Genomic DNA, 21,845 nt, shown 5'->3' with positions numbered 1-21,845 from the left:
CTCGTGGAGCCCAATGCAAAACTCTGCTACCAGATGACTTCCTTGTGCAGACTGGCATAAAATGTTTTGGTCAGATAGTTTGTAACAAATCACAAATTCAGACAACTGCTTTGGTGAGTAGTCACACTTATGAAATATCAAGTCTTGTTTCCACTTTTCTTAAATTGAATGTTTGGAATTTTCTCAAACTTTTGAATTTTCAAATGTTAATAAAGTTAATTATCTGTTTCATTTGACACGAAATCTGTTTGCTTTTGCTGTTTTTTCTTACTTTTTTTTTTTTTTTTACTTTCATTCAAGCCCGATTCAGGTCATGAATACAAAAAAAAATCAGCTGTTTGAACAGTTCTTCCCCTCAGGACAATGAGAATAGTTTCCTTCTATAGCAAATCTTGGCCACCGGATTTTCACACTCCAGTTAACGCCTACCAGCGTTAAATGAAAATCGATTTTCTCTTGCTCCACTGCCTTTCCATGTTACTCTCTTGCATTTGGGCTGCATCATAAAGAAGCTGTTCAAATTTTGCTGCTGTAACTTAGGAAATTATCTTATGATGAAACACTTAGAAGTCTGCCTACAGAGGTGTTCTGATTCAAGCTAGTAACCTGTTTGCCCTTTACTTCTGCAAAGCTATAAGACATATTTGTTCTCTGGATGACATTAATTGAAATAGCATTAGGTCTGTTTGTTAAGTAGAATCTTCCAATGTGGCTCTGCTGATGCCCTGGTTTCAGAGCTTTGTGTTTCAAGATGTCCTGGGTTAGGAAACACTTTGGTCTTTTCTGACAGATTCATGGAGAAACTGCATGCTTCATTAACTATTTAAATCTGTTACCTGTGCCTAACACAGGAGTGGATGAAGAAATGTTTGGCTCTAAACAGTGTTGTACAATTCATCACATCCTTTTGAATTGCTCATTGTCTCCTAAAGCTGCCTGCATGCTGCAGACAATTAGACTTATGACCAATCTGCCTATATCACTGATCTGCCTGAGGACCAGGCAGCAGCTGTCATACCCAGCCTCACAAATGTGTTCATAGAAGCAACAAAATCCACACACCTTTCCTAGTGCCCTTAGCGTGCCTAAGGCTTCCTGTAGACAGCAGATGATAAGATCAGTCTCCAAAAAGGAGAAAAGGGAAGAGAAAGAGGAAACTAAAATTATCAGCTCTGTGCTCAAAGCTTTGTCTCATCACCAAGCCAATCCCATGCCAAGATGTCAAGGAAGGAAAATTCATGGATTTACGCCAGTGAAAAGTATTAGGCTCTGCTTACACATCTACTATTGAATACTGCGATTCTAGGACCCAGTGGATAAATTCCCACTGACTCAAAAGGGAAAAGGGTTCTTTGGTTAGGATACTGGGACAGGTTTTAAGAGATTTCAGTTCAAGCCACATAACCACCCTGGCCATGCCTAATCAATACATTCTATGAAACACACTCTTGGGTATCCGTTTTTAGCACATTTTGCGTAAAATAAATAAATAAATAAATACATAAATGCTTAGCTGTACTATGTCTGGCTGGGATGGAGTTAACTTTCCCTGCAGCAGCCCATACAGTGCTGTGCTCTGCACTTGTAGCCAGAACAGCATTGGTATCACACCAGTGTTGTGTCTACTGCTGAGCAGTGCTGACACAACACCGGGACTTCCTCTAACCACTTTCTGTGTTTCTGTGGACAAAAGGAATTGTTCAACTTTTCCATCTGTGTATGCTCTCTGTAAACTCTGTAAAATCTTCAACTCCTCTAGGGAGGAATTTGGCAAACAGGAGGGAAATATTCCATCCACTGCCAGCTGGGCACAATTCTGACTTACGACTTACATTTCAAGAGGCACATTAACCTTTTCCTGAGCGATTGTCAGCTGGAACTTCTGTCATGCAAACCAATAGCAACAAAATGCTACCTCTGTATCAGTAACAGAAGAAGGGCTATTTAAAAGTTTATCAGCTGAATCATCCACACACATATTTTTTCACTGTTTTTCAAAAAAAGAATGTGCAAACAACCAAAGGCATTTCAAACGCATTTAAAATAAAATAAAATAATAATAATAAAAAAAAAGATTAGCTTTGTTCAAAAATATGTTTAGAGAATAGCAGCCTGAAATCCTTGGAAATCTGGACCCTTTCCTCTCATCCTTGTAAATCTGAGTCATTCACATCAGCATTCAGACTATGCTTCGCTCCAATCTCTTCTCCAAATCATGATCATTTTGTTCAATGACAGAAGCAGCCCACCTCCTCTCCAGATGGGTGATTTATAAGAGTCAACTTGTAACAGTGTTTGTTCTTAATTATTTTTTTCATCATAAACTACATGAGTCTGCAAAGATAGGAATTGTTTAAACTCTCAGATGAAAAAGAGGCACTAGATTATTTAATGCCTTCCTGTATCAAATTTCTCTATTGTATATTTCCTAAATGATTCAATGTCAGGTTATGAGCTGTACTTGTCAGGTTATTTAAGTCTCACCACCAGGAAATTTCTTTCTTATTGAAGTTTCATTTTGCGTTCCTTAATTTAATCTTATTACTGCTTAATTTAATCCTATTACCACTAGCTTGTTGCCTCTAGCCATATCCACACATCAGCACTGAAATGAAGAGTTACTTTAAAACTTGAGAACACACATCATTTCATTACAGCTCTCAGAGCAGCATGACTTCCAGGTGGAAATCATGTTTGTTCCAGGGATGTTCTTCTCATGCATGGAGGGGATGGCTAGGCTAGTTCGCCTAAGCCAGTTACTTGGTGTTCAACAGTTAGGACTATGTATGCAATTTTCCTGAGCATAGAGGAGAGAATAGACTCAGCACAGAATATCTACGACCATAGCAAAATAAAGCAAAAATTGGTTCTTTGCATTCCTTCTGGATATTTCAAAAATTCCCCATAGAGTTGTTTATTTCTGAGGTGGGATCTTGGGTTGACAGTTTAGATTAAAGCCAAGAAAGAAAAAAGGGGAATCAGAACAGAAATAATGTCTTAGATCAAAACAATCCTTTCTTCAGCTTTATTTCAGTGTTCTGTTTAATTTGTTTCCAACTGCTATTGAAACAGGTTGGCTGCTTTTCAACAGCAAAACTTCAACACATATATTGTGTGTATAGAGAGAAACACACGCATAAATATATATTACATATACACTACTAGAACTGTAATAACAAGCATATATGAGCATCATAATGCCAGATTTAAGGTTACCCATGCTCATGTTGTGCTTGTGTTATGACTCAGTTTTAAATAACACGATCACAAGCTATTTTCCCTAAGACCTCTGTTCATTCAGAGCTGAAGTGTCTATCCTTGCTGCTTACGGAAGTGCACTAGCAGAATCAAGATGAGCTTGAAGTATCTTATAGTCTCTTTATTATCCAATACAGAGATAATGGAGAAAGCAAAGACGTTAACCTAACCTCATGCCCTGCCAAAATTCCCATGTTGCCTCAAGGTGTGCGAGTACCAGAGCTGCCTGTTCAGAATAAGCTTCCTTAATTTTTAAAATTCAGCCACGAACAGTATTTTCAATTTGGAAAATTTCAGCCCAAATGATTAAACCTTGAGAGAAAAAAGATTTTACACCAAGAAGTGACTAGACCTTGGGATCAGAGCCAGAGGGCTCTGTGCTACTCCCTTCTTTGCCACTGAGCAAGCACAGCACCTCTGAGCAGTGCCACTCCATTCTTTCTGTTTTTCTCTTCATCAGTGGTACAAGCAGGCAGTGTTTCCACTTTGTTCCTGGTAAAAGATCTCACCTGTTGTACAAAGCCATGCTCTTTCCTTCTCAAGATTCTGATTTTACTGTAAAGTAGTCTGAATTCCACCTCAAGCCCTCCTCAAGCCAGCTTCCCTTTGGTATCCCCCTTATTTGATCTTTCTGTTCTTTTGATCTTGAGCACCATTTCTCTCACAGGCTTGGGTTGAAATTGATGAGTTACCAGGGTTAATTCAAGAGTGATTCCTCTGCCAAATCAACTTGGAAGGTTTATGTAAGTTTGAATTAGAATCGCCTACTGTGGTGGGAGAGAGCTTACTTTTGTATGACACCTATAGATACTGAGAAGCATTTCATTTCTGAGGAAGGGAATGCAGGTATCTTAAGGGATTCTGAAACTTACTTTGAGCTCTATCCTTATATTGTCAGCTGGGAATCTCACTCTTCATGAGTGGAAGTGTTCTTCATATCCTTCTGCATACTCAGGTGGTGTTGATGTGAAATTTGTTGTGCACATCTCCCAAAGTAACTGCTTCATATATCTTCATATATTCTGTAAATTGAGACAGTTGTTACTATGCGGTTCATATTTTCAAGCACTTCTTCAGAACTCTGAAACTGTATTTTTTACACTTTAGAGGGAGATTAGATTGCAAACACATCACTCAGCTCCAAGAACAGGAAAGGGCAAATGACCGTACATTTCATTTTCTAAAGCTATGCTTTAATTTGGCCTTGAAAGGGATGCTGAAAGAGTTACAACTTGGTTACTAAAACAATTTATCATTGGCTCCCATTAATCTTATACCTTGCTGGGATAACTCTATTGCCCCTAGTATGCAAAACAGTGGAACAACTTGGTTAGGCAGGTGGCTTACATTTTCTGTATCTGTGTTACCTAAAGTCTGTGAAACTGTTGGAAAGGAACATTATAACCTTAAGTTAGGATTGACTGCTGATCAGCAGAACATTGGAACAGTGAACTTTTGCTTCTTTAGTAGGATAATAAAAGCCAAATCTGTAGCATTTGCTTATTCATCTCCTTTTACAATCACTGCAGCTAACCAACCTGGATGGAGGTCACCAACACAGAAATACTTCGATAGCACTGCTTGAGTGCCCTTGGCCAATAGCAAAAGGCTGTTCATGAATTATAATAAAAGGGAGACCAAATAATGAGAACTTGAATGACATTAGCAGAAATTTGGTTTCATGAGCCTAAGCAATGAATTTCAAGTACCATGAAAAACTTCTGAGATTGACACCAAATGATTCTAATAGTTCTGCAGTAAATCCATGCCTGATTTACAGCCATGCTACTGGGAACCAAATTTACCCAAATGCGTGTGTGTTTGCATCATAAAGTCAGGAAGTCTGTAATTCAGTTAGCTACTGAGTAAGACTGGCTCCTGGGGACTGAAGGTCAGGTGTGGGCTCTCTTATTTTGGTGGATTAGACACTTCGTATTTAATTAACATTTGTGTAAGATGACAGAGCTCTTCAGTGTAAACTGCTGTACCTGGAACAGGGGAGAAATATTGCCTCATTTAACTCTGTTATGTAATTGCACATATGACTCGCTGCAGTCATTTCTGAAGGTCTGTGGCATTTTGCAGTTGGCTGTAGCGTATCTAACCACTATGGCATTGCTGAGAAGATAAATGTCCTTAAAGGCAAATGTAGTTAACAGTACAATAGGTTGCAGGGCAGACGGATGAAATGAGCATCTAGAAATGAGCAGCTGCTACAGTGACACATCTCCCTTGACATGGCCTTGCCAGTCCAGGATGAGTATATCCTCTTTGCATGTTGAGAGAGCTCTAAATGGAAATGTCTCCACATCTCCACTTGTCTTGAAGCAAGAACTGTACCTTTCTGAAATTCATCTGTTGAATTTTTTAAGACCCCAACTGGATTTACATTAACTTGCAAAGAAATACATTCGCTGTGTTTCCAGGCTCATAAATACTTGACCGCTTTGTGAAAAGCTCTTAGTTCCAGTATAATCTATTCAAGCAAGAATATCTGTGAAAACAAAGGTCTGCAAGCTGTTCCCATGATACAGAGAACTGTGGCTAGGTGGGTGCTGTTTGTGCCTACACAGAAATGCAGCAATGTCTGTGAGGTCTCAAAACAGTATAAGTGCACTGAGCAATCCAAAGCAAAGTATTTTGGACTCCATCAAAATTTCCTAGCAACGTCAGGAGACATTAAAATATATCTCCCTGGGAAATACCAGAAACCGACAGCCATTTCCATAATGGCTTGTAATTTAGATCATAGTAACTGGCAGCCAAAAGAGTTGATGCACTGGGGTGCATCAAGCATAGCACTGCCAGCCATTCAAGGGAAGGGACTGTCCTGCTGCACCCTGTGCCCCTGTGCCACAGGGTCCTTCCCATGGGGTGCTAACCTTCCTGAACTGATCCTACATGGGCTTCCCACAGGCAGCTGCTCTTCAAGAACTGCTCTAGATATGGGTCCGTACCATGGGGTCCATCCCTCAGGAGCAAACTGCTCCAACCTGGGTCCCCCATGGGCAGCAGCTCCTGCCAGTTCACCTGCTCCTGCATGGGCTCCTCTCCACAGGCTGCAGCTCCAGCCCAGAATCTGCTCCTGCCAGGGCTCTCCACAGGCCGCAGCCTCTGTCAGTGCAGGTCCACCTGCTCCACCGTGGTCTCCTCCACGGGCTGCAGCGTGGAACCCTGCTCCACTGTGGTACTCCATGGGCTGCAGGGGGACATCCTGCTTCACCACGGTCCTCACCACAGGCCACAGGGGACTTCTGCTCTGGTGCCTGAAGCACCTCTCCCCCTCCTTCTTCACTGACCTTGGCACCTGCAAGGCTGTTTCTCACTCCTCTCTCTCCCCGAGCTGCTGTGTGGTGCAGCATGTTTTTTTGTTTGTTTGTTATGTTTTTTTGTTTTCCCTTTCTTAAATATGCTCTCACAGAGCAAAAAACAACATTGCTTATTGGCTTGGCTATGGCCAGCAGTGGGGCCCTTATCTAACATGGGGGAACTTCTAGATTCTTCTCACAGAAGCCACTCCTGTGGCACCTGCTACCAAAACCTCGCCACATAAACCCACTACAGGGTTTCTTCCAGCTCAGGATTCTGTAATTCAGCAGCTCCAGTCCATCTGAGTTCTTCAGGATCTTGCTAGACAGGTGTACTGGGTCTGATTGGGGTAGGGTTAGCTAGCAGCCCATATGGTGCTATGCTTCAAAGTTGTGGCTGAAACAGTAGAATCATAGAATATCCTAAGTTGGAAGGGACCCATAAGGATCATCAAGTCCAGCTCCTGGCACCACATAGGTCTACCCAAAAAATCATACCATATGACTAAGTGCACAGTCCAAACACTTCTTAAACACCAACAGGCTTGGTGCCATGACTACTTCCATGGGTAGCCTGCTTGAGTGCATGACAACCCTCTCAGTGAAGAACCTCCTACTGATGTCCAGCCTGACCCTCCTCTGTCCCACCTTGACACCTTTCCTGCATGTTCTATCACTGGTCACACTGGTCACTAAAGAGAATAGATCAGAAAGTGTTGGTACAATGTTTGTAACACATCGGTGTCCTTGCTGGAACAGGTTGCCCAAAGAGGTTGTGGACTTTCCACCCCTGGAGATCTTCAAAAGTTGTCTGGACATGGTCCTGGGCAACCAGCTGAAAGAGGCCCTTCTTGAGCAGGGGTGTTGGAGCAGATAACCTCCTGATGTCCCTTCCAACCATATCCATTCTGTGATTCTCTCAACCCAGCACTGAAGCTTTCTTTCCTAATTTCTATAATTAGAATTTCTATATTAGAATTTTATTGCCTTCAGCCACATGCAGAATCTACACATCAAGATTTCACAATGGTAAAATGCTCACGTAGGGGCCATCTGGAGCTGTCTCTGATCTGACGAGGGGCAGCTGCTGGGCTCGTCTCACAGAGGCCCTCATGCTTCCAAACCTTGCCACGTAAACCCAATACAGTTTCCAACAAAGTTATTCCAGAAACTGACATGGTGGAAAGTCAATACAAAGTGTCTGTCACTAATACCAACCACAGCAGAGCTTATCTGTCTACTGCCCATACTCCATCTAAATGAAATTTGTTACGATTTATCTGAGCTTCATGTAACTAAATTAATCAGAAGAAGACTGATCTATCCTACCACAGACTCCTTTGCTCCTTCTGGTGAATTTATCCCAAAGTAATCTAATTTGCTGGAAATATGCTTATCTAGTTGTAAAAACAGACTGTGTTCAATACTTAAGAAGGAAGGAAGCTTTCCAGAAAGCTTGGCTTAGTGAATTCCTTTATATGGTGAATATATACTCTATTTTGTTGTTGAACTATTCTCCCACTTCCTGTTCTTTGTATCAATATATTTCTGAATCTTAGTTTCAGGCTTGATGTGACTCTGGGCAGCCTGCTCTGGTGGCTGGCAACCCTGCCCAGAGCAAGGGGATTGAAACTAGATCTCTAAGGTCCTTTCCAACTCAGGTCATTCTATGATTCTATGATTAAGCTCCTAAGACCTGGCCAGTTCAAAACCGAGTGGAATGCACCAGGCTTTCCCTATGGCTTTTCAGTAAAGACCTTAAGATGCTCTGGAGAGCTGCTAGGTAAGAACATCCTGCCTGAAATTTACCTTTGGCAAATGAAAGTGAAATTCTGTCAGATGTTTGACAGCAAAATGCTGAAGCACATTATCCTGTTCAGTAGCCAGCAGTGGTATAGCCTGCCTATGCAAGAAAAAAGAGAGACAGAGCATGACACTTTGTCCTGAGCTGTGACAGGAACAGACCAACAATGTGGAAGTCTTGTGTTTCGAAAATATATACAATCTTAAGCAGTGCTGACATGATTAGAGAACAAGTGTCTTCTAGACACCAACTGCCTGCTAACCCACTGCAGGCTGCTGGACCTCACCTTTGCCTCCCAAACTGTATCTTGCCCACTGGTTTTGTCTCAGTAGTGCAGTGAGGGAGACATCAGATTCAGTTTTGCTTCTCCTGGCACAGCCTCCAGTAACACTCCTTTCTTAGCATGCAAGATATCAGAGAACAGGTGAACATTGGGATGGGGACAACGGATGAACCCAGGAGAAATACCAGCTTGTAGAGGAGAGAGTTCAGAGAGGATGAGGGACTCTTCCTGCACTCAAGTCATTTGGCCACTTTGTACCATGGAAAATTTCACAGGTTGAGTTCCAGTCAGAGATTTTAGTGTGGGTGAAAGCAACCTTTGCTCAAAGTCCCTATCATGTCTCTTTTACCCAATGCACAGTGGTACCTCAACACTTGGTGGTGGTGCAATACTCCCTTTTTCCAGTTTCAGGACTGAGGAGTCTAGCAGCATCACCTACCACTGCTACCAAAGTTCTCTTTTCCTTGAGTATCCCCATGCTATACTGGTTTACATAGCAGCAGAACCACTATGAAACTACCCACATGACCAAAACAAGCTCCAGAGAAGCAGCTTCCTGGGAAACAGGCTGGGCACCATGTAGAGACAATATTGGGATTGTCTTTTAGCAGAGAACATCCAGACTTCAGCAGAAATGGTGAGACCGGTAACTGACCACAACATGCTTCCAAGAGACTGACAGCAGAAAATGAACTAAAAAGGGATAGATTCTGCCTGAGCTTCCAGAGAAATAAAATGTACATGGGGTCCTACCCATTAGCCATTAACGTATAGCTTACAGTGTATAAACAAGTAGTTTCACACTTTTAACATTTCAAGCTTCTTATTCGCTTATACTTTGTTCCAGTTCCTAGGATTAAATATTATCTTGCTTTGCTGTAGCTGTTTGTACTCTGACACTGGCCACAGATCCCAGAAAAGGTTTGTAACAGCTGAATTCTGTGCTCACTAACATGACCAATATGGAGGTTGGCAAAGCCAAGGCCTCCTCTAGGGGTGGGAGACTCAGAAATATTCAGAGATGAGACAGAGTAGAGGCACAGGGCATTCTGTATTCAACATCTCTGAAACTCCAGCAGCAGTTTAGGTTTCTAAATGCAGTTTAGGGGACACCTAGCTTTGTAAATGTTTGGTCTACCTAAACTTAGGAGAGGAACCTGTTAGCGATTCAGTGGGAAACACAACCGCAGACTGTGACAGATCCTAAAGGAAGCAGGGAGAAGCAAGGACGTATGTGTGCTAGTTGTCTGCAGTGGGACTGGACTTAGGCCAGATGGTCCAAGTCAAGGAAGACAACAGAGAGCTCCCATGAAGCATGCAGGATAATGAAAAATACATACTATGTGAAAAATAGGGGGGACGGTTAGACAATATCACCTTGTTTCATTAGTTTCCCCTCTTTCCAACCACCTGATTGGTTTCAACATTTTTATTGGGCTCCACATCTGCTTGCACTCTTTTCGTCTGTTTGAGAGGGGTGCCTCCTCCCCTTTGGCATCTTTGCCAAGTACAGCAGCACAAAGCAATCCCTGCTGCAGGCCCTCATTTGGACAGATACGCAGTATAGAGATATGCTACTCAAATACATGCAAAAGCCGTAGCATGGGTGGCTAAGAGCACAGAAATAGGTGACCTCCACTGTATTTGTATAAATGACCATAAATAAAACAGAGTAGAAGGGAGATCTGGCCAGCATACACAGCCTCAGCATCAGACCCTGTCTGCTTGTAGGCTGCTGCCCTCCTATGGCAAGCTGGAAGAGCCTCCCTTATCTCCAGAGCAGTTCTCTGCATTACTAAAATGAACTGAGTTTTGCTGCTAGTACCTGCTGTCAGAAATTACAGTTTCAATACACCCAGTTTGCCAGTTCATTATCTGTCTGAAGTAGAAAATCAACACCCTGGGGCACTCAGCTTTTCCTGCAAGGGAACCCTTTGTGGTTGGAAAGGACTGCTTGCTGCTGAAGGAGCAATTGCCATCCATCCTGAGCCTGTGTGTGACATTGTTAGTGCTGAACAATGATGTTCCCACAGGGAGGGCGATGATTCGGAACTCTTCTTCCTTAGTGACAGCTTTTTGTTGCTATTGTTGTTATTTTTTCTGCATTTGTTACCATGGCAGGACTGTGAAGTTAAATCTCAGCACAGGTAGCACATGCTTTCTTTTCTTTTAATGCCCTTCCAGTGAGTTCCTTGGCTACGTGCCTTCTTTGTTACCCTGGTTTAGACAACTGTCACTGGTACAAGTACTTCCTCCCCCATGTATCCCATATACACGTTACTTCCATCTTCATTCTCATCCTAGAAGTCCTGTGAATGAAAGTCAGGCTCTGAAAGTGAAAATGCCTCTGAACACGTTAAGATTCTCCAACCAGCTCTTAAAAACGGAATGAAACAAGGCAGGACAAAAGTGCTATGTTAACAGCCCACTGAAAGGACAGGCCCTTTCAACAAATAGAAACAAGCGGTTCATAGAATCCTAGAATTGTAGAACCATTAAGGTTGGAAAAGACCTCCAAGATGATCAGCTCCAACCATCACCCTACCACCAGTGTCACCCACTAAACCATGTCCTGAAGCACCACATCCAACCTTTCCTTGAACACACCCAGGGACAGTGATTCCACCACCTCTGTGGGCAATACGTTCCAATGCCTGAATACTCTTTCTGAAAAGAAATGTCTCCTCATTTCCAACCTAAACCTCCCCTGGCACAACTTGATGCCAATCCCACTAGTACTATCACTACTTATCTGCAAGAAGAGGCCCACCCAGCTCACCACACCTTTCTTTCAAGTAGCTGTAGAGGTAAGGTCTCCCTTGAGCCTCCTTGCTTCATCATCCTTATATAGTAAAACAGATGTCTTAAATCAACTGAAATATTTGTACATCTAGTACAAGTTGAAAAGGAAGAAGCTGTTTTTGAAAAAAAAAAAAAAAGAGGCTGTAAAATATGTCTTTTGCTCTGATAGGGAGTAGATTGAAAACAGGTTGTAGTTTGAAAGCCTCGGAGTTCAAAGTTCAAGGGGGTATTTAGACATATGCAGAACCAGGTTTACAGATGATCACCTATGGCAGTGGTTGGAAGCTACAGCAAGTATAAAGTAGAGACAAAGCAGAAACCAAGCTAAATCAGGAGCAGTTCATACCTGAACTATAGTATACTAGCAGAGTGTATTACACTCTGTGTAATACAATCCCTTTTACACATGCATTCATTAAGAATTCTTCTAAGGAGAAGCTAAAGGTTTACAATAGTTAGTTTCAACAGTTTTAACTTTAAAAGTCTTTGTTAAGGCAGTTTCTCAGGTATCAGGCTTAACTGATGCTTTTACCAGCGTATAGTGAGTCCACTCTTTCTCAGCCATGCTTACTGACATCTCAGTAGTCAGGAGCACTTGGAACACACCGTTCCACTCACGTTGCAGCTTCGATTCTCTCCATGTTCGTAGCAGAACACAATCTCCTGCTCGGAACTGATGGATCAGGACTTCCAAGGGTAAGGTCTGAGCTAACAATCCACAGGTCCTGAGAGATGACAAAGAGGATGACAGCACACATATATAGTTCTTAAGAAAAGCATCTTTTGTTTTGATTTGAGGCAATTCATTCCCTGTTTCAAGGTAGAGAAATCCAAATATTGGTTCATATGGTGAAACTACCACATCTTTTCTTGGTGCAGTTTGAATTCAGAGAAGAGCCAAAGGTCAGCATTTTGTTCAGGGGAGCCTTAATCAATTGCTTCTTTACTGTCTGACCTGTTCCACCCATCCAGAAGAAGAAGGATGCCAAGGAGCATGAAATTTCCACTTAATTCCTAAAGTCCACATTAGCCCTTGCAATATTTGTGATGTAAAGTGACTTCCTAGATCAGAGTCAATATTTTCAAAAATTCCATACCTGGGAATTATTTGTTTATGACTTACTTCAGCTGCTGTGTTTCCAGTAGCAGATACTGAAGGGAAAGCACCCCCTCCCCCCTGAAAAATGTTCATCCAAGGCAAAGAAGTATTTAAAACTACCTACTCAAAAGAGTTCTGCAAAACCTCGGGTCCCTTCTAGATTCTTTCTAGGGTCCTCTTTCTAGGGTCCTCAACTGAAGACTTCATTTCTGAAAAAACAAACAAAAAACCTTAAACCTCCTAACCCCTCGACTGGTAAGTGGGGAGGTGGGGGGCATTCACATAACCAATTAGTCCTTATTCCACTGGAATCTCTGTTAAGAGGATACACAGTTAGTGTTAGTACTTCTAGTATCAGGGAGGGCAAAATTCTCAATATCTCTTCTACATTATTCTAATTCTTACCACAGCCTACCGTGTGTCCCTTCTCCAGGGACAGTGTCAATTGCAGTCCCTGTCGTCCTTCCTGGAGCAGCTACTCCTGCCTCCGGTGCAATATTAGGGTTAGAGGGAGCATAACTTGATACCTCCTGCGGAAAAGGAGTCTTATTGTTTACATGTAAACTTGAAGTGGGTATTTTCATCGGACCTGTGTTGTGGCCAAAGGAGCAAAGTTCCTTTTAATGGCTTTTCAGGCCAGACAATTGGACAATATCTAACCTGTGCTTTTTTATCCTTTTCTCTAGTTTTGGGGTTGTTTTTCCAATTCCCTTCAATTCTCCCCAAAGGACTAGCTTTACGCACAATTCCGAGGATTGTGCTTCTGAAGATCTCCAAGGATGGAGACGCCACAGCCTCTCTGGGCAACCTGTTCCAGCAAAGACGCCCTTGTGTTACCAACACTGTTTCAGCCACAACTCTGAAGCATAGGACCTGCTTCAGCAGCCAGAGAAGCTGCGGGCTAAACAGCAGCATGGCACAGCTGTGGCTCTGCTGCTGAAAGCTTCTCCACAGCTTGCTCTTAAAGCAAGGAGCAGGGAATCTTCCTGCGGCTGCCCAGGGCTTTCCTCTCACAGCCCCGCCAGTGCCCACCTCAAGCCAACTCTCTGCCAGCTCCACCACCTCCCTGGCGCCCACCTTCTCTGGGAGCACTTCACAGTGCCTAGAGCCACAGGCCTCGGGCTGCCCAGACACGGGAGGAATTCCTGCTCCTGCTCCTGCTCCTGCTCCTGCTCCAGCTGGAGCAGCAGAATAAGGATGACTCCCAGCCCGATGAAGGGCAGCGGAGCGTATAGGAACGGCGCCAGGTGAGGCTCAGGGAGCAAGACAGGGACAGCAGCGTGATGGGATGGTGCCGAGAGCACCAGGATGAGGAGAACGGTGCTGGAGTGAGTCGGCCAGCTGGCCCTGAGCCCCTCAGACCTAAACACAGTTGTTCCCAAACCTGGGGTTTCTCCAAGAAGAGCCCACCCCCAGGACAGCCAAAGCCCACGTGGCCCTGGCAGTTCTGTGCCCAGAGGCACAAAGAGCAGCGTGGCCTAATTCAACCTGGCTGTGCGCAGCCAGGAGCTGCCTCCACCATCCCTCCATGCGGACAGGCTGCCGGTGCGGTCGTGCCCAGAGAGCGTGCGTCACACTGGCAGCTGCCACACGGAGTCGGGAGCTCCAGGAGGGTTCGGTCGAACATCTTTGGCAGCCCTGGCAGCCTGCGATGAGCAGGCAGCACTTGCAGGAGGAGACAGGCAGGGCATTACCCTGGCAGGCTGAGCCCCACTCTGCGTCGGCAGCTGCCAGGGCGTGCCAGGGGCCGCTGCAGGACAGCTCACAGCAGCACTTCTAGGGGGGACGTGGAGGGAAATGGCAGAAATGGCCCAAGTAACTTGGCCTTTCTCCTTGCCTTCTCTTGCAGATGGAGAAGAAGCCGCAAGACATCAAGACACTGCCTCACCGTGGGGTGAGGCAGGCCGAGAGAATCCAGCTGCCAGCCCTGCCGCCTTTGCCAAGGCAGGCAGCGACTCAGGCAGCAGCAGCCAAGCAAGTGCCTGCGGCACAGGCATCATCGTCTGAAAGGGCCACTTGCAAGCTGCCCCCTCTGCAAGCAGCAGCCTCTGCTTCTTCAGGGGGAGGAAGGGCAAAGTCATTGGGAACAGAGGCCCGCAGCCAGCAAGAGCTTTTGCCACCTCTTCCCTGCATCTCTGGCAACAGGGACAGGGCAGTGAGGGCAGAGAGGCAGGAACGTGGCCCACACAGCCCTGTGGCCCCTGACAAGGACGTGGGCAATGAAATACGGTCCTTCGTGTCCACTGTCATAGCAAAAGCTCTAGCCTGCAACGAGGGAGCCAGCAGCAAGGCAAGGCTTTCTCCCTCAGGCAGAGGTCCCAGGACCAAAGGCCCCAGAACACCACCTCTCACCACAGCAGCAGACCAAAACTGGAGGAGTCGGCACTCGTCCAAAAGCAGCCTTGCATCCCCTGCCGAAGAAATGGAAGACCCAATAAAGGCCTTTGTCTCCACTGCAATAAGAAATGGCCTTGCCTGGAACCAGGGAGCCATGAGGGAGGCAAGGCTTCCTCCCGTGGGCAGACCTCCCACGAGCAAAGGACACAGAACACCACCTCTGCCTGCAACTGGGCCCCAGAATTTAAAGAAGAGCTGGCACCCTGCCCCACACAGCCCTGCAGACTCTTGCACAGCACTGCGGGACACAGCACACTCCCGCGTGTCTGAAGTGCTGGAGAAGACGCAAAAAAGCTGGGAACACGGCCAACGATCAGCAGCACTTGGGGACCTGGCACAAACGGGGTGCAAATTGAGAGCAACAAGTTCAGCCGCAGTCCAGACAGACATGGAGAGGACGTGGACGACTTCTCTGCCAGGGCCTGATTCCCGGGTATGCGCAGGAGCAAGGGCTTCCAGCAGAGACCCTGAAGCAGCTAGCCCAGGCCAGGGTAAGAAGAAAATACAACAGAGAGAGAAACACGTCAAACCCAGGCAGGGGACAGGCAACGAGGGGACAAGCCAAGGCCGGGGCAGGAAAGAGAGCAGTCCTGGGGGATGGGATGAAGAGGAGGAGATCGTCATCCTCAACTCCTGGATCAACCCCAGGTTCGCCAGCCTCTTCACAGACCCACAGGACGTTCCCCAGGAAGAGGGCAGCGCAGCCAGCAGTGTGGACAGGGAGGCAGCACAAGAAGCAGAACACCCAGCAAGCGCCTCTCCTGGCTCGCTGCAAACCACGGACACTGCCCCATCAGCTGCTCCCCAGGAAGAAATTCCTGGGGAAGAGAGGCACAGCACGCCTCTCACTTCAACAACAGCAGCCCAGAGCAGGCCAGCAAGTCCTCCAGCAGCCCCTGCTCTGGAAGATGAGGGACACAGAGCGCCTCCCCTGACACGTGGGGCTCCACAGTCAAAACCATCAGCCTTTCCAAGCCCCAGTGAGCACAGCACTGCGGTGATGGTTGAGAGCCAGGGACGTGCCCGACATGCCTCCAGTGCCTGTGATGAAGAGCTGGATGAAAGAGTCAAGACCATCGTTTCCACAGTCCTACGCCGTGCTGTAGCCATGAGCCAGGGAGCCGTGAGCAAGGCACCAAGTGCTCCCTCGGCCACAGGACCCAGCGTGCCTCCTCCCACAGCAGAGCCTGAAGAATCTACATCCTCAGCATCTGCCTTGGCTGGAGCACTGGGGGACCTGGCACACACGGGGAGCACAGGGAGAGCAACGAGATCAGCCGGGGTCCAGACAGACGTGGAGAGGAGGCGGACCACTGCTCTGCCAGGGCCTGATTCCCGGCTATGCGCAGGAGCAAGGGCTTCCAGCAGAGACCCTGCAGCAGCTAGCCCAGGCCAGGGTAAGAAGAAAAAACAACAGAGAGAGAAACACATCAAACCCAGGCAGGGGACAGGCAACGAGGGGACAAGCCAAGGCCGGGGCAGGAACGAGAGCATTCCTGGGGGATGGGATGAAGAGGAGGAGATCGTCATCCTCAACTCCTGGATCAACCCCAGGTTCGCCAGCCTCTTCACAGACCCACAGGACGTTCCCCAGGAAGAGGGCAGCGCAGCCAGCAGTGTGGACAGGGAGGCAGCACAAGAAGCAGAACATCCAGCATGTGCCTCTCCTGGCTCGCTGCAAACAACGGACACTGCCCCATCAGCTGCTCCCCTGGAAGAAGGTCCAGGGGAAGAGAGGCACAGTACGCCTCTCACCACAACAACACGGGCACAGAGCAGGCCAGCAAGTCCTCCAGCAGCCCCTGCTCTGGAAGATGGGGGACACAGAGCGCCTCCCCTGACACGTGGGGCTCAACAGTCGAAGCCATCAGCCTGTGCAAGCCCCAGTGAGCACAGCGCTGCCGTGATGGTGGAGAGCCAGGGACGTGCCCGACATGCCTGCAGTGTCTCTGATGAAGAGCTGGATGAAAGAGTTGACACCATCGTGGCTGCAGTCCTACTCCACTCTGTAGCCATCATCCAGGGAGCCCCAAGCAAGGCAGCAAGTGCTCCCTGGGTCACAGTGCCCAGGGTGCCTCCTCCCACACCAGAGCCTGCAGAATGTACATCCTCGGCCTCTGCCTTGGCCGGAGGCCCTGTGGGGGAGGCCAATGAAGCCCCTCTCGCTGCAGCAGCAGCGCCACAAGAAGAAGGTGGAGAAGGGGCTTCTCCTTTGGCTGCAGAGCCTCTCCAGGAGCCCAGCAGAGATTTCCGCCCAGCAGCAGCTGACAAAGCAGGAGCAGCAGCCGGTCCCTTGGTTCCTGGGCACCAGGGAAGCACAGCACGTGCCGTGGGCACCAGGCATCCAGTGAAGCCCCAGGCAGAAGCAGTGCTTTGGGTGTGCATGCCGGGAGCTGCCTGCTGCTCTGCATTTCCACATGGCCCAGGCGCAAGGGCTGACATCCCTTTCCTCAGCTGCCCGTGCTCTTCCTCTCCCCATGCAGGTGGCCATCGAGCAGGGAGGCCAAGCGCAGTCCTCCTCCTGCACCAAAGATACGCCAGCAGATGAGCCAGCAACATCCCAGACACAAGCACCGTCCCAGGATCTGTTGGCCGGGCCTGTTCAGCACAGCAAGCAGCAGCAAGCACAAGGTTGGCAGCACCACGCGCAGCGGGGCTGGCTGGTCCTGTGCCACCCCTTCCCGGGGAAAGGCCTTGGAGGGGGGGTCAGGCTCGCCCAGCACCCGCTCGGGACCTAACCTACACCTCTGTGTCCCCCACATGCACCCTTGAACTCGCACAAGCCCCGGCGCGCCAGCCACGGCCCTCCCGCATCGGGAGGGCACTTCGCGCGCTGCGCAGTTCCGAGAACTGAAAAGTGGGCTTCTTTACCTGGAGGAGCTCAAAGCAAAAAACAAGAGCAGCCCCACTTTAATAAGGAAGGAGGCACCCAGCCCAGGTACTAAGACACGTACTAAGACACGCTGAAACGCAAGAAAGGAGGAGCAGTATTTAAGCATTTCTGGCACTGGAAATGCAGCGCGGGGCTTCCCCAACAAAGAAGATGGGCCCTTGTGCTTTGGCCACTGCTCATGGGAAGGTGCCAGATGGCGTCACTGCGGAGAGCCCTGGAGATGGCCTCAGTGTCTGGGAGCTTCCCAGCTCCCTCCTTTTTGGCCCCTGCAGAAGAGCTGGGCTAGGAAGAGCACAGCCAACACCCTCAGCTCAGGAAAAACCCTCCACGGGGTTCCCAACTAATAGGGAAAGCCTTGAGAACCGGCTCTGGCTACATGCTGGCTTGCCCACTCGGGCCACAGGCAACGCACAAGCGCCAGGCAGTACGCATCCCGTCCTTCTGCTGGAGCTGGGCTCTTCTGTTGTGCATATTGCCAGAGCAGCAAGGGGCCCCTGGCACACCTGCACTTTGCAGGCTACCGCTGGGGCGTTTCTTCTGCTTGAGGAGGCGGGCTGTGGGGTGGCAGCTGCAGGAAGGAGCAGGCTACGAGGGCAGGACGAGGCTGCAAAGCCCACCTTGTTCAGTGCGAACTGCCTGTGCACGTGGTGGGGTATTGCATCCCCAACGTGCCCAGCCCCTGGAAAGCAAATGCCCCAAATCCCCTTTCAGCCGTGCCCTGGGGACCGCAACAAGGCCGCCAATGCCCTGCTGCAGGCTGGCACGGCCTGCAGATGCCAGGCTGCCAAACCCAACGTGCGGCCGCCACGCAGGCGCCAGCTGCCAGAGGCTGCAGGAAGGTTCCAGAAGCAGCGGCAGCAGCCCGCGCAGGGGCAGCCGCGAGTGCAGGAGCCGCTCCTGGGCTCTGGGCTCAGCGGCAGACGCCTGCCCCTGCAGGGAACAAGGCCCACCCAGAGCCTGCCCAGCGGCATGGGCCTTGCCCAGACATCCTGGGGAGAAGCCCTGGCCGCAACAAGTGAGCGGGGGGCATGCAGAAGCCCCTCACAAATGCTGACGAAAAACAGGGCTCACAAAGTGAGAGGCAACCCTGCAAGACTTGGAGCAAAGAGGCACTGTCTCTCCAGAGAGCACGTTTCCTTCAGCACAAAGAAACGGAAAGGCCTCTTGGCTCTAGATGCCGCCCAGCATCGCTGGCAGCCGTGCTGCGGACAGGCCAAGGCCTCAGCCATCTTGTGGCGCAGGGGGCAGGCAGAACTGCAAAATGGCCGCCAGGGCTGTCAGAGGGTGGGGCTGGAGCCGCCCTGTCAAGGAGCAGCTTTTCTCTCTCTCTCCCTGCACTCAGGGAGTTTCCTTCCTGTAGGGCCACAACTGAGCTGAGCAACCCAGGACTGAGAATAAAATTCTCTCGTTTCTGTCCCATACAAGCCTCGAGTACATCCCACAAAGTGTGTGCGGTGACCCATTTGGGTGTGGGAAGAAAATTCTAGAATTGCCATTTATTTCTTTCTCAAATCATGAAAAGAAATAAGAAAGAAGCAATGTACAGTCTACAGAAGAGCCTGCAGACTGTACATCCTCAGCCTCTGCCTTGGCTGGAGGCCCTGTGGGGGAGGCCAATGAAGCCCCTCTCGCTGCAGCAGCAGCGCCACAAGACGAAGGTGGAGAAGTGAGATGCAGAGCATCTCAGGGAGGCCATCAGGGAGATCTCCTCCCAGGAGCAGCTGACAAAGCAGGAGCAGCAGCCACTCCCTTGGTTCCTGGTGTGACCTGTTCCAGCAAAGACACCGTTGTGTTACCACCACTGTCTCAGCCACAACTCTGAAGCATAGGACCTGCTTCAGCAGCCAGAGAAGCTGCAGGCTAAACAGCAGCGTGGCACAGCTGTGGCTCTGCCGCTGAAAGCTTCTCCACAGCATGCTCTTAAAGCAAGGAGCAGGGAATCTTCCTGCCACACAGAGTCGGGAGCCCCAGGAGGGTTCGGTCGAACATCGTTGGCAGCCCTGGCAGCCTGCGACAAGCAGGCAGCACTTGCAGGAGGAGACAGGCAGGGCATTACCCTGGCAGGCTGAGCCCCGCTCTGCGTGGGCAGCTGCCAGGGCGTGCCGGGGGCCGCTGCAGGGCAGCTCACAGCAGCACTTCTAGGGGGTACACTGAGCGGAATGGCAGAAATGGCCCAAGTAACTTGGCCTTTCTCCTTGCCTTCTCTTGCAGATGGAGAAGAAGACGCAAGACATCAAGACACTGCCTCACCGTGGGGTGAGGCAGGCCGAGAGAATCCAGCTGCCAGCCCTGCCGCCTTTGCCAAGGCAGGCAGCGACTCAGGCAGCAGTACCCAAGCAAGTGCCTGAGGCACAGGCATCATCGCCTGAAAGGGCCACTTGCAAGCTGCCCCCTCTGCAAGCAGCAACCTCTGCTTCTTCACGGGGAGGAAGGGCAAAGTCATTGGGAACAGAGGCCCGCAGCCAGCAAGAGCTTTTGCCACCTCTTCCCTGTATCTCTGGCAACAGGGACAGGGCAGTGAGGGCAGAGAGGCGGGAACGTGGCCCACACAGCCCTGTGGCCCCTGACGAGGACGTGGGCAATGCAATACGGTCCTTGGTATCCACTGTCATAACAAAAGCTCTAGCCTGCAACGAGGGAGCCAGCAGCAAGGCAAGGCTTTCTCCCTCAGGCAGAGGTCCCGGGACCAAAGGCCCCAGAACACCACCTCTCACCACAGCAGCGGCCCAAAACTGGAAGAGTCGGCACTCGTCCAAAAGCAGCCTTGCATCCCCTGCTGAAGAAATGGAAGACCCAGTAAAGGCCTTTGTCTCCACTGCAATAAGAAATGGCCTTGCCTGGAACCAGGGAGCCATGAGGGAGGCAAGGCTTCCTCCCGTGGGCAGACCTCCCACGAGCAAAGGACACAGAACACCACCTCTGCCTGCAACTGGGCCCCAGAATTTAAAGAAGAGCTGGCACCCTGCCCCACACAGCCCTGCAGACTCTTGCACAGCACTGCGGGACACAGCACACTCCCGCGTGTCTGAAGTGCTGGAGAAGATGCAAAAAAGCTGGGAACACGGCCAACGATCAGCAGCACTTGGGGACCTGGCACAAACGGGGTGCAAATTGAGAGCAACAAGTTCAGCCGCAGTCCAGACAGACATGGAGAGGACGTGGACGACTTCTCTGCCAGGGCCTGATTCCCGGCTATGCGCAGGAGCAAGGGCTTCCAGCAGAGACCCTGCAGCAGCTAGCCCAGGCCAGGGTAAGAAGAAAATACAACAGAGAGAGAAACACGTCAAACCCAGGCAGGGGACAGGCAACGAGGGGACAAGCCAAGGCCGGGGCAGGAAAGAGAGCAGTCCTGGGGGATGGGATGAAGAGGAGGAGATCGTCATCCTCAACTCCTGGATCAACCCCAGGTTCGCCAGCCTCTTCACAGACCCACAGGACGTTCCCCAGGAAGAGGGCAGCGCAGCCAGCAGTGTGGACAGGGAGGCAGCACAAGAAGCAGAACACCCAGCAAGCGCCTCTCCTGGCTCGCTGCAAACCACGGACACTGCCCCATCAGCTGCTCCCCAGGAAGAAATTCCTGGGGAAGAGAGGCACAGCACGCCTCTCACTTCAACAACAGCAGCCCAGAGCAGGCCAGCAAGTCCTCCAGCAGCCCCTGCTCTGGAAGATGAGGGACACAGAGCGCCTCCCCTGACACGTGGGGCTCCACAGTCAAAACCATCAGCCTTTCCAAGCCCCAGTGAGCACAGCACTGCGGTGATGGTTGAGAGCCAGGGACGTGCCCGACATGCCTCCAGTGCCTGTGATGAAGAGCTGGATGAAAGAGTCAAGACCATCGTTTCCACAGTCCTACGCCGTGCTGTAGCCATGAGCCAGGGAGCCGTGAGCAAGGCACCAAGTGCTCCCTCGGCCACAGGACCCAGCGTGCCTCCTCCCACAGCAGAGCCTGAAGAATCTACATCCTCAGCATCTGCCTTGGCTGGAGCACTGGGGGACCTGGC

The 21,845-nt window shown here is 49.3% G+C and overlaps 1 long non-coding RNA gene across 1 annotated transcript in view; it reads right to left on the bottom strand.

Moving 5' to 3' along the window:
• LOC137846646 (uncharacterized) overlaps nt 1–21,845 on the bottom strand; it is a 130,393-nt gene that overhangs the window by 93,990 nt on the left and 14,558 nt on the right. Inside the window, exon 2 of the long non-coding RNA XR_011090599.1 lies at nt 4,131–4,280. This is a non-coding gene — a long non-coding RNA (uncharacterized lncRNA). The remainder of the gene's footprint in view (nt 1–4,130; nt 4,281–21,845) is intronic.

This window comes from Anas acuta, chromosome 1 (genome assembly GCF_963932015.1).
Source record: "Anas acuta chromosome 1, bAnaAcu1.1, whole genome shotgun sequence".
Lineage (NCBI taxonomy): Eukaryota > Metazoa > Chordata > Aves > Anseriformes > Anatidae > Anas > Anas acuta.
Note: the sequence above shows the minus strand (reverse complement) of the source record. Positions and strands in the feature narration are given on the sequence as shown.